Source organism: Culex pipiens, chromosome 1 (genome assembly GCF_016801865.2).
Source record: "Culex pipiens pallens isolate TS chromosome 1, TS_CPP_V2, whole genome shotgun sequence".
Lineage (NCBI taxonomy): Eukaryota > Metazoa > Arthropoda > Insecta > Diptera > Culicidae > Culex > Culex pipiens.
Genome location: NC_068937.1, coordinates 7,917,929 through 7,930,552, shown reverse-complemented (window position 1 = coordinate 7,930,552; position 12,624 = coordinate 7,917,929). Strand labels below are relative to the sequence as shown.

Below are 12,624 nucleotides of genomic sequence, written 5' to 3'. Positions count from 1 at the left end.
TGTCAATCTTGTAATCTTTTGTTAGTTAATAATGTAACTTAGGTATTGTGTACCTTTTTTGGACCATTTGTACCTATTTTGGCCTACTTGATACACCCATAAAGGCATGATTAAAATTAATAAAATCAAAAAAATGACAATAATGACAGTATCAAATCAATTAAAGTCGACTTTTCAACCATCCAAACCGTAATGAAATCAGCGCAACGTGCCAACATCAACAAACCCGTTTCTTCCCTACTTCAGAAAAAGCCCCCTTAAAAGGCACCTTTACGGCCTGTTAATGATCGGTCGAACCCAAAATTGCCCTCCACACGGACCTTCTCGAGTCCCTTAAGGGGTCAGCCCACCCAGGCGGCGCGCAGCTTCGCTTGTTTTGATTTTCGAAACCATCTTCTTCGCACTTCCAGTCCAAGACCAAGTGGTACTTTGTAGTTTTGTTGTTTTTCCTGTGGGCTTGCTTCTGTGTCCTTTTTAGTTTTGTTTTTTCGGGAAACACGATCCGGTCGGCATAAACTCAAAGAAGCTCCCTCTTTCACACACACATGTGAGGGATTTCGGGGCACACTCCCACGCCGCATCGTCTTTGTGCACGTTTTGGACTAATATTTGAACTTTTATCTAATAGCCTTCACAGAAATCATCCCGCAGACTTTGGGAGACCACCACCGGGCTGACCACTTTTACGTAACTTGGACGCATCTAATTCCGGTGTTTGTTCTGTGTTCTTTTCACTGGGATTTTTATTCCCCTCCGAGCCGGGCGATTACTGGCGGACTTTTGAAGGGAAAATGTGGGCAAACATTGCCCCTTTTCAGTAGTTCTGTGCTATCTCTAGGTAAATATTTGAGCCCCAGCAGCGGTGAAGGCTTTTTTGAGTTTCCTCTCATCTTGATAGTTTGTTTGGCCGGGATCTCCCGGTGAATGGGGGCTCCCTCTATTCCTCGGAAGCCTTTTCAAATTAGTTTTGGACCAAAGTGGGACGCACTTTTCTGAAAGACTGTTCCATTTGAAACATATTACTACTTTTTATGAAATTGTCCTTATCTAACTCACAGCCTGAGATCAGCTCCGACTCATCAACTTTCCCACACTGCCTCGATTCCCATGTCCAAAGTTCACGTCTTATCGTCGCTGAGCGAGAGAGAAAAAAAAGGCGCGCATCGAGAACAGAACTTGGCGTTTGGCATTTGCGCAAACCGCTCTACAAGTCGTCGACGTCGAAGGGAAGCAAAAAAGCCCCTCTCTATATCGATTGACACATTCCTTCGTGTTCAACCGGCTCTCTTGTGGTGTCTCAGGTATCGCCACCACGACGAGGACAATCTGCCTCTGCTTTATGGCCAGCAATATACCTTGTGGTGGGGCTCGGGTTTTTTTATGTGGTGTCCCCGTTGCAACTGCAACTGCGAGAGAGTTGCTGGCGCACGAAGTTTGTCCAGGCCTTGTAGGGGCGACTGGAAGGCGGTTACAGTCGGGGACGAAAGGTCTGGACTGAACAAATTCACTTATTCTACTGTCATTTCGATTTTTTTTTTTGTCATTTTAAAATTATTTTTTCCATTCATATTTAGGTCATTTAGTTCATTTAGGTCATTCAGGTCATTTAGGTCATTCAGGTCATTTAGGTCATTTTGTCAATTTGGTCAATTTGGTCAATTTGGTCAATTCTGTCGTTTTTGTCAATTTTGTCATTTGGGTCAATTTTGTCAATTGGTCAATTTTGTCAATTTTGTAAATTTTGTCAATTTTGTCAATTTTGTCAATTTTGTCAATTTTGTCAACTTTGTCAACTTTGTCAATTTTGTCAATTTTGTCAATTTTGTCAATTTTGTCAATTTTGTCAATTTTGTCAATTTTGTCAATTTTGTCAATTTTGTCAATTTTGTCAATTTTGTCAATTTTGTCAATTTTGTCAATTTTGTCAATTTTGTCAAGTTTGTCAATTTTGTCAATTTTTTCAATTTTGTCAATTTTGTCAATTTTGTCAATTTTGTCAATTTTGTCAATTTTGTCAATTTTGTCAATTTTGACAATTTTGTCAATTTTGTCAATTTTGTCAATTTTGTCAATTTTGTCATTTTTGTCTTTTTTGTCATTTTTTAATATTTTTGAGATTTCTGACATTTTTGACATTATTGTCATTTTTTTACATTCTTGACATTTTTGATATTTATGATATTTTTGAAATTTTTGAAACTTTTGAAATTTTTGAAATTTTTAAAATTTTTGAAGTTTTTGAAATTTTTGAAATTTTTGAAATTTTTGAAATTTTTGACATTTTTGACATTTTTGACATTTTTGACATTTTTGACATTTTTGACATTTTTGACATTTTTGACATTTTTGACATTTTTGACATTTTTGACATTTTTGACATTTTTGACATTTTTGACATTTTTGACATTTTTGAAATTTTTGACATTTTTGACATTTTTGACATTTTTGACATTTTTGACATTTTTTACATTTTTGACATTTTTGACATTTTTGACATTTTTGACATTTTTGACATTTTTGACATTTTTGACATTTTTGACATTTTTGACATTTTTGACATTTTTGACATTTTTGACATTTTTGACATTTTTGAAATTTTTGAAATTTTTGACATTTTTGACATTTTTGACATTTTTGACATTTTTGACATTTTTGACATATTTGACATTTTTGACATTTTTGACATTTTTGTCATTTTTGACATTTTTGACATTTTTGCCATTTTTGACATTTTTGACATATTTGACATTTTTGACATTTTTGACACTTTTGACATTTTTGACATTTTTGACATTTTTGACATTTTTGACATTTTTGACATTTTTGACATTTTTGACATTTTTGACATTTTTGACATTTTTGACATTTTTGACATTTTTGACATTTTTGAAATTTTTGAAATTTTTGACATTTTTGACATTTTTGACATTTTTGACATTTTTGACATTTTTGACATTTTTGACATTTTTGTCATTTTTGACATTTTTGACATTTTTGACATTTTTGACATTTTTGACATTTTTGACATTTTTGAAATTTTTGAAATTTTTGACATTTTTGACATTTTTGACATTTTTGACATTTTTGACATATTTGACATTTTTGACATTTTTGACATTTTTGTCATTTTTGACATTTTTGACATTTTTGCCATTTTTGACATTTTTGACATATTTGACATTTTTGACATTTTTGACACTTTTGAAATTTTTGACATTTTTGACATTTTTGACATTTTTGACATTTTTGACATTTTTGACATTTTTGACATTTTTGACATTTTTGACATTTTTGACATTTTTGACATTTTTGACATTTTTGACATTTTTGACATTTTTGACATTTTTGACATTTTTGACATTTTTGACATTTTTGAAATTTTTGACATTTTTGACATTTTTGACATTTTTGACATTTTTGACATTTTTGACAATTTTGACATTTTTGACATTTTTGACATTTTTGACATTTTTGACATTTTTGACATTTTTGAAATTTTTGAAATTTTTGACATTTTTGACATTTTTGACATTTTTGACATTTTTGACATTTTTGACATATTTGACATTTTTGACATTTTTGACATTTTTGTCATTTTTGACATTTTTGACATTTTTGCCATTTTTGACATTTTTGACATATTTGACATTTTTGACATTTTTGACACTTTTGACATTTTTGACATATTTGACATTTTTGACATTTTTGACAATTTTGACATTTTTGACATTTTTGACATTTTTGACATTTTTGACATTTTTGACATTTTTGACATTTTTGACATTTTTGACATTTTTTACATTTTTGACATTTTTGAAATTTTTGACATTTTTGACATTTTTGACATTTTTGACATTTTTGAAATTTTTGACATTTTTGACATTTTTGACATTTTTGACATTTTTGACATTTTTGTCAATTTTGTCAATTTTGTCAATTTTGCCAATTTTGTCAATTTTGTCAATTTTGTCAATTTTGACAATTTTGCTTGCAATTTTGTCAATTTTGACATTTTTTTCAATTTTGTCATCTAGATAAATTGTAAATCAAATGTTTATTTTAAAAATTGTTTTTTTTTTTGTATTTTTTGCCATTTTTGTCGTTTTGCTATTTTGGGCATTATTGTCATTTTAGTCAGTTTTGACATTTTCGATTTTTTTTTGTGTATTTCTGACATTTGTTCAATTTTTATCATGAAGGCCATTTAGGTCGTTTAGTTCATTTTGGTTTATTTTGGCATTTTTGTCGTTTTGTCAATTGCTTTTTTTTTTGACATTTTTGTTATTTTTGACATTTTTGTTATTTTTGACATTTTTGACATTTTTGACATTTTTGACATTTTTGGTCATTGAGGTCATTCAGGGTAGTAGGTCATTTTGGTTAGGACTTGGAACTTCAAATTTTGAGTTATTTTTTGATAAGTCATACATCTTACAAGACTCTAGTGCCCTCCGTTACGACCTCCACTGTAACCCAAGACCTTTTCGTCCCAACTACATTCCTCGCTACACCTCGCAAGTCAAAGTTCTTTAAACAGATTATTGTTTTGCAGAGAATTAATGTACACCCGGGGGCCCACCACCGTCACTAGGTGTCGCCTTCCCGAAAGAAACTCACACGCCAAACTCTGTAAGGAGAGCACGACCGGTGCAGGTCAGTTTGGGGTGCTACCTCGACGACACCTCACGTGAGCTTTTGGCCTCTTTTTTTCTGCGTTCTCGCCTAGCCCGACATGACTTTCGTCTGGCCACAGACACCGATGGCAAAGTTCTTCGCAATTTGAGACAACTGGGTACGCCGTTACACGGCGTTACATTTTTAACAGTGCCCACGACCTCACGCTACAAACTTGAACCCCGGCAGGAACATTCCCGAGCTGTCGCAGCGGCCACTTGTGTCAAGCCGTGTCCCTTTCTCCGATTTTGCCATCGTTTGGTCGTTTATTTTATTTATGTTCCCTTCCGACGACGACGACGACGACGCCGCCGGAGAACCCGTTACCTGTCCACCTCTTCAGGGTTGATCGACGACGAGAACGGTCGTGTTCGTGGCGCAAAAGAACTCCTCTCTAAGCCATTTAAAGCGAATGTGCAAGCAAGCAATAAAAATGAAATAAAGGAAAGCCATTTCGGGAAGGCGGGCAGGCAGGCAGAACCTGGAGAGGCCACGGCGAGACGATGACCGGTTATGTGTTTGGTGCTTGTTCCGTGTACTTTTCTTCTTTTTTTTTCTGTGCCATAATATTTTAAGTTCCTTTTTTTGCGCGCACGCTGCTCCCACATGACACTTGAGCACTTTTCGTCACCTGTTCAGTGAGGGTCATTTATGAGAATTTTGCTCGTGAATGGGGTACAAATTGAACTTTGTTGTACGTGTCGGGTTTATGGCTGATTTTATGGCGAGTTATTGGTGGGTTTTGAAAGGTTTCTCGGTGACAGCACCACCTCTTAGGACACAGTTTTGATAGATTTTGACAGCTTGGTGACTGAATACTTACTCAGAATTTCTTAGAAAGCCTGCTCACTGTATCACTTTTTTATGACAGAATTGATGGAGTACTTACCAGTTGGATCCACGAAATTACACCACTTGCACCACTTACCTTGAATCGGAAGTCAGTTTCTTCACAACAAGGACCTAGAATTTGAAGTCCGTAAAAGAGATGTCAGACCTGCTTTTAACTCTCATGCAAGAATTTCACTTCCAACGTCCCAACACAAGCTAGGCATCTAAAACCACTTACCTTGACATGTCGAGGATGAGTTTCTTCGTAACTAGTACCTTGGATTTGAAGTCCGTAATAGTGATGATTTTCTCTTAATTTTTTTCCCGTTGTTTTTGGTACACTGTATTTTTTGTATTTTTTTGTAATCTTTGTCTTTTTTGTCATTTTTGTCTTTTTTTTGTCATTTAGGTTATTTAGGTCATTCAGGTCACTTAGGTCATTCAGGTCACTTAGGTCATATTTTCCATATTGGTCAATTAGGTCATTTAGGTCATTCTGGTCATGATTCTACTACGCTGTGATTGCTAAGAGTTTTTGTATTTTGTGTATTTTTTGTGATTTTGTCAATTCAGATATTTTTTTTCATTTTTGTATGTTTTTTTTTATTTTCGTCATTTTTGCCATTTAGGTAATTTTAATCATTTTGCCATTTTTGTCATTTTTGTCATTTAGGTCATTTAGGTAATTTAGGTCATTTTTGTCATTTTCGTCATCATTTTCCAAGAACATTTGTTTTGATGTGCTGGTAAAGTGATTAAGTGAAATTCAATAAAAGAAATTTCAAATAAATATTCTGTCAGGAATTTGTCAAGCTGTCAATTTTCTTGTGACTGCATCTAGTTTAGTGCTAAATCATCAATCATGTAAATTTTCAAATCAAACATTCATTTTTTGTGCTGCACTGATTTAGCTTCAAACCCAATGAACCGAACTCAATCGACAGCTTCATCAACTGGTACGCACGTTCAATTCCCAAATTGCTCTCTCTCTCTGTTTGCAGTCAACAAACTGTCGGAGATCTATTGATCCAACCAGCATATAAACAACACCATTCTAAAATACCCCCAATCTCAAACTACCAATTGGTTCATCAAACTGCAGCGCACGCTCGAATTCCCGCTCGATTGGCGCTAATTGCCAAGATCATGGAATCACTCGTAATTCAAACATCGACAGTAAAATGCACCGCTGCCCAGTTTATAGATTTTCAAACAAAACAAACAAACATTCAATCACGACTAGTTTCCCTGATTGGCGCCAACTTTTCCGGTGTGAGTTTTCCAGCTGGGCAACTTTCCCCCGCCTGCCCGTGCATGTTTGATGAACTTAAAACGCGAGTTCGAGCCTTCGACTTTCTTCGCAAAATTCTGACACAGGCAAAAGGTGTGCCGGCAACCTTTTTCGTGCCCAGACACGGTTCACGGCGCAGATTAATTTTTAATTCCATATTTTGTCACCCTGAACCGTTTTTGCCCCCAGGTTGACCTGGAACTCAGCGATCCGTAAAGTTTTCTCACTACGGATCGTTGGGACACGGAAAGGTTGTCGCAGCATTTTTTTGCTGTGACAAGCGTGACATTAAAAGTTGACTGATTTGACAGAAATGAAAAAATGTGAAGGTACTTACCGGAAGAATCTCCAATATTCAGGAACAACACTTACCTTCGAATGTCATTTGAAGGAAATTTTTCATCAGGTACTATGAATTTGAAGTCCGTTTTAGAGATGCTCGATTCTAGCTTCACTCGAAAACGGATTTCTAAAAAATAAAACAAACTGATTCCACTTACCTTGAACTTCGCTTGTCATCAGTTTCTCAAGCTGATACCTTGACTTTGAAGTCCGTAATAGTGATGACCGTTGTTTATCCATTTTGTCAGTTTAATCAATTATGTCAATTTTGTAAATTTTTTAAATTTTGTCAATTTTGTCAATTTTGTCAATTTTGTCAATTTTGTCAATTTTTGTCAATTTTGTCAATTTTGTCAATTTTGTAAATTTCGTCAATTTTGTCAATTTTGTCAATTTTGTCAATTTTGTCAATTTTGTCAATTTTGTCAATTTTGTCAATTTTGACAATTTTGTCAATTTTGTCAATTTTGTCAATTTTGTCAATTTTGTCAATTTTGTCAATTTTGTCAATTTTGTCAATTTTGTCAATTTTGTCAATTTTGTCAATTTTGTCAATTTTGTCAATTTTGTCAATTTTGTCAATTTTGTCAATTTTGTCAATTTTGTCAATTTTGTCAATTTTGTCAATTTTGTCAATTTTGTCAATTTTGTCAATTTTATCAATTTTGTCAATTTTGTCAATTTTGTCAATTTTGTCAATTTTGTAAATTTCGTCAATTTTGTCAATTTTGTCAATTTTGTCAATTTTGTCAATTTTGTCAATTTTGTCAATTTTGTCAATTTTGTCAATTTTGTCAATTTTGTCAATTTTGTCAATTTTGTCAATTTTGTCAATTTTGTCAATTTTGTCAATTTTGTCAATTTTGTCAATTTTGTCAATTTTGTCAATTTTGTCAATTTTGTCAATTTTGTCAATTTTGTGAATTTTGTCAATTTTGTCAATTTTGTCAATTTTGTCAATTTTGTCAATTTTGTCAATTTTGTCAATTTTGTCAATTTTATCAATTTTGTCAATTTTTGTCAATTTTGTAAATTTCGTCAATTTTGTCAATTTTGTCAATTTTGTCAATTTTGTCAATTTTGTCAATTTTGTCAATTTTGTCAATTTTGTCAATTTCGTCAATTTTGTCAATTTTGTCAATTTTGTCAATTTTGTCAATTTTGTCAATTTTGTCAATTTTGTCAATTTTGTCAATTTTGTCAATTTTGTCAATTTTGTCAATTTTGTCAATTTTGTCAATTTTGTCAATTTTGTCAATTTTGTCAATTTTGTCAATTTTGTCAATTTTGTCAATTTTGTCAATTTTGTCAATTTTGTCAATTTCGTCAATTTTGTCAATTTTGTCAATTTTGTCAATTTTGTCAATTTTGTGAATTTTGTCAATTTTGTCAATTTTGTCAATTTTGTCAATTTTGTCAATTTTGTCAATTTTGTCAATTTTATCAATTTTGTCAATTTTTGTCAATTTTGTCAATTTTGTCAATTTTGTCAATTTTGTCAATTTTGTCAATTTTGTCAATTTTGTCAATTTTGTCAATTTTGTCAATTTTGTCAATTTTGTCAATTTTGTCAATTTTGTCAATTTTGTCAATTTTGTCAATTTTGTCAATTTCGTCAATTTTGTCAATTTTGTCAATTTTGTCAATTTTGTCAATTTTGTCAATTTTGTCAATTTTGTCAATTTTGTCAATTTTGTCAATTTTGTCAATTTTGTCAATTTTGTCAATTTTGTCAATTTTGTCAATTTTGTCAATTTTGTCAATTTTGTCAATTTTGTCAATTTTGTCAATTTTGTCAATTTTGTCAATTTTATCAATTTTGTCAATTTTGTCAATTTTGTCAATTTTGTCAATTTTGTCAATTTTGTCAATTTTGTCAATTTTGTCAATTTCGTCAATTTTGTCAATTTTGTCAATTTTGTGAATTTTGTCAATTTTGTCAATTTTGTCAATTTTGTCAATTTTGTCAATTTTGTCAATTTTGTCAATTTTGTCAATTTTTGTCAATTTTGTCAATTTTGTCAATTTTGTCAATTTTGTCAATTTTGTCAATTTTGTCAATTTTGTCAATTTTGTCAATTTTGTCAATTTTGTCAATTTTGTCAATTTTGTCAATTTTGTCAATTTTGTCAATTTTGTCAATTTTGTCAATTTTGTCAATTTTGTCAATTTCGTCAATTTTGTCAATTTTGTCAATTTTGTCAATTTTGTCAATTTTGTCAATTTTGTCAATTTTGTCAATTTTGTCAATTTTGTCAATTTTGTCAATTTTGTCAATTTTGTCAATTTTGTCAATTTTATCAATTTTGTCAATTTTTGTAAATTTTGTAAATTTTGTAAATTTCGTCAATTTTGTCAATTTTGTCAATTTTGTCAATTTTGTCAATTTTGTCAATTTTGTCAATTTTGTCAATTTTGTCAATTTTGTCAATTTTGTCAATTTTGTCAATTTTGTCAATTTTGTCAATTTTGTCAATTTTGTCAATTTTGTCAATTTTGTCAATTTTGTCAATTTTGTCAATTTTGTCAATTTTGTCAATTTTGTCAATTTTGTGAATTTTGTCAATTTTGTCAATTTTGTCTATTTTGTCAATTTTGTCAATTTTGTCAATTTTGCAAATTTTGTCAATTTTGTCAATTTTGTCAATTTTGTCAATTTTGTCAATTGTCAAATTGTCTATTCGTAAATTTAGACATTTTTTTTTTAAGTTTGAATTTTTTTTCAATTTTGTCGTATTTTTTCATCTGACATTTTATTATTTTGTTTTTTTTTTTTTCATTTTTTCTTTTTTCTGTAATTTATGTTATTTAGATCATTTTGGTCATCAAGGTTATTTTGGTCATTGAGGTCATTGAGGTAATTTTTGTTTTTTGTATATATTTGTCATTTTTGGTATTTATGTCGTTTAGGTCATTAAGGTCATACAGGTCATTTAGGTCATTTTGTAATTTTTGTATTTTTGTTTGTAATTTTTGTATTAATATTTATTTTAAACGAATTCTCCTGATATTTCCGCTTTCCGTTTACAAACTTAGTGACTCTCTTCGAAGCCTCTGCCATGGGACGACGCCAGACCTTGGAAGTTAATTTTAAGGCGTGACGAATCCTGAAGCTACCCATTTAAACCGGTGGTAATGATGATGAAGACACGCCGTCCGACTAGTCTTTAGCTTGCAAATGCCAAGTTTGTCGACGCTCGCGAGACATGATTAATACCTCGGCGATGTCGATGATTAATTTAAAGGTTAACGCTTGGCGAAACAACAGCTTTTGGAACCGAAACGACTTCTTAATTGATTTTTTTCCTCGTTCAGAAATGTAACGCCGACATCTCCGAAATGCTAATCAGATGTCGACGATTTCGACACTTGAAGTGCTGCGGCGGCGAAGCCGCGTGAAATCACTTCCAGATTGCACTTGAGGGCAGTAATGTATACCGACTGTCAAAGGGGATGCCGCGCGCAGAATATGGCCGCCCGATGCCCTTGTTTGGCCAGCCGACGCAGATATCTACGCGGGGTAAGATTTATGAGATGTCAAACATGTGATATGTTGAGGTTCGGGCGATCTGTCAGAAATGTTGTTTATTTATTCCAGATTTTTTTTTTGTGGGCTGGTTTGAAGTGACATGGACTGGATTTTCTCACTGCTGGGGTGATTTCAAACGTTGAATTTGGAGTCAGTGACCCAAAATTTACTGGAAAGCACTGCAAGAAGTTCAATATCTGAGATTTTGACTTTTGACATCACGATTACGGACTTCAGAATCAAGGTACCTCTTACACTTACAATAACAATTTGATGTGAAGTGTAAAGTGCAATATCAAGGTAAGTTCAACCAATTTTAAGTCTGTTGAAGTGTTAATGAAGTGGTTCGCGGCTTGGACGTTCTGGTAAGTACTCTGTCAATCTGTCAAACTGTCAATATCAAAGGAAAATATTGAAAAGGATTTGGCCCATCGCTCGAATCCTTTTCAAATCTCGCCAAGTGGTTCGTTTCAATGAACAACATTCCATTGAGTCCGAACCACTCAGTTTTATGGCTTGTACAGTGCAGGTCGAGTCGCGAAACCCATTTAACACCACTCTTTTATTGGTGTTTATGATCCATCGTTAGACCAACCGGCCCGATATCCACCGATTGGCTTTTATTGTCTGTATAATTGCCTCCGTTTTGGACGAGGCCCATCAGCCACAGCTGGGGCCCTCCCGGGTCCCGGGAAAAATGTAATTAACATTGCTCCACGACTCCCGGGTGCGCGCCGATCCTGCGTCCAAAAACACCGCTCAACAAGTCGTCCTCCACCGCGAGAGAGATAAAAATCAATTACCGATTCATAACGCGTTCGCGCCCCGGACCTCAGCGCAAAATCATTGCTTTATTGAATCTTTTCATCTGTGCCGACGCCGCCAACACAGCTTTCGGTGGGTCTCCGTAGGGTCTCTCGAGTCGTTTAATACACACACAATCCGGTAGTACGTGGTCTGTGGCCGCAGTCGCCACAAAACTCGACTCATATATCATCAAATCAGAGCGCGGTGGGAACTGTTGGAGAGTCCGAAACTTGGGGTAAATACATAAAAATGGTGGCGCATGTTTATAAATGGAGCGCGGCTCGTGGAACGTAACATGAGAGGAAAACCAAATAAACGCCGAGTACTTGCGGGGTCGTCGGGGGTTTACTAGGCTACGTGGAGAGATTTGACATGGATTCGTGAAGAATCTTTAGCGAAAAACTCACGTATTGACAGCTTGATAGATTATTGACAGAATACTTACCTAAATATCTCTGCAAAAAAAAACATTTCACTACACTTCATCACTTGTTTTCACTTTTCACTCTTCAACTTTCCAAATCTTTCTCATAGGTACCATGTCACAAACTTCAATGTTAGGGAAATTCAAAAACACACTCATGTCCAACCTATTTAGAACTTACCAGACATATCTAGAGCACTTTATCAATTCACAAACACTTCAATTTCTGCGTCTTTGGTCGAAGATACTTTGATTCTGAAGTCCGTAATAGAGATGTCAGAATGAAAAACTTGCTCTAATTCATTTTCACAGTGTTTTTAGATAAATTTTCATATTATCAAAATTATCAAAATTATCAAAATTATCAAAATTATCAAAATTAACAAAATTATCAAAATTATCAAAATTATCAAAATTATCAAAATTATCAAAATTATCTAAATTATCAAAATTATCAAAATATCAAAATTATCATAATTATCAAAATTTTCAAAATTATCAAAATTATCAAAATTATCAAAATTATCAAAATTATCAAAATTATCAAAATTATCAAAATTATCAAAATTATCAAAATTATCAAAATTTTCCAAATTATCAAAATTATCAAAATTATCAAAATTATCAAAATTATCAAAATTATCAAAATTATCAATATTATCAAAATTATCAAAATTATCAAAATTATCAAAATTATCAAAATTATCAAAATTATCAAAATTATCA

At 32.8% G+C, this 12,624-nt stretch overlaps 1 protein-coding gene across 2 annotated transcripts in view; it reads left to right on the top strand.

The window, feature by feature from the left end:
* The window catches only part of LOC120424323 (homeotic protein female sterile), a 286,483-nt gene that overhangs the window by 42,121 nt on the left and 231,738 nt on the right, over positions 1 to 12,624 (top strand). The window lies entirely within an intron of this gene.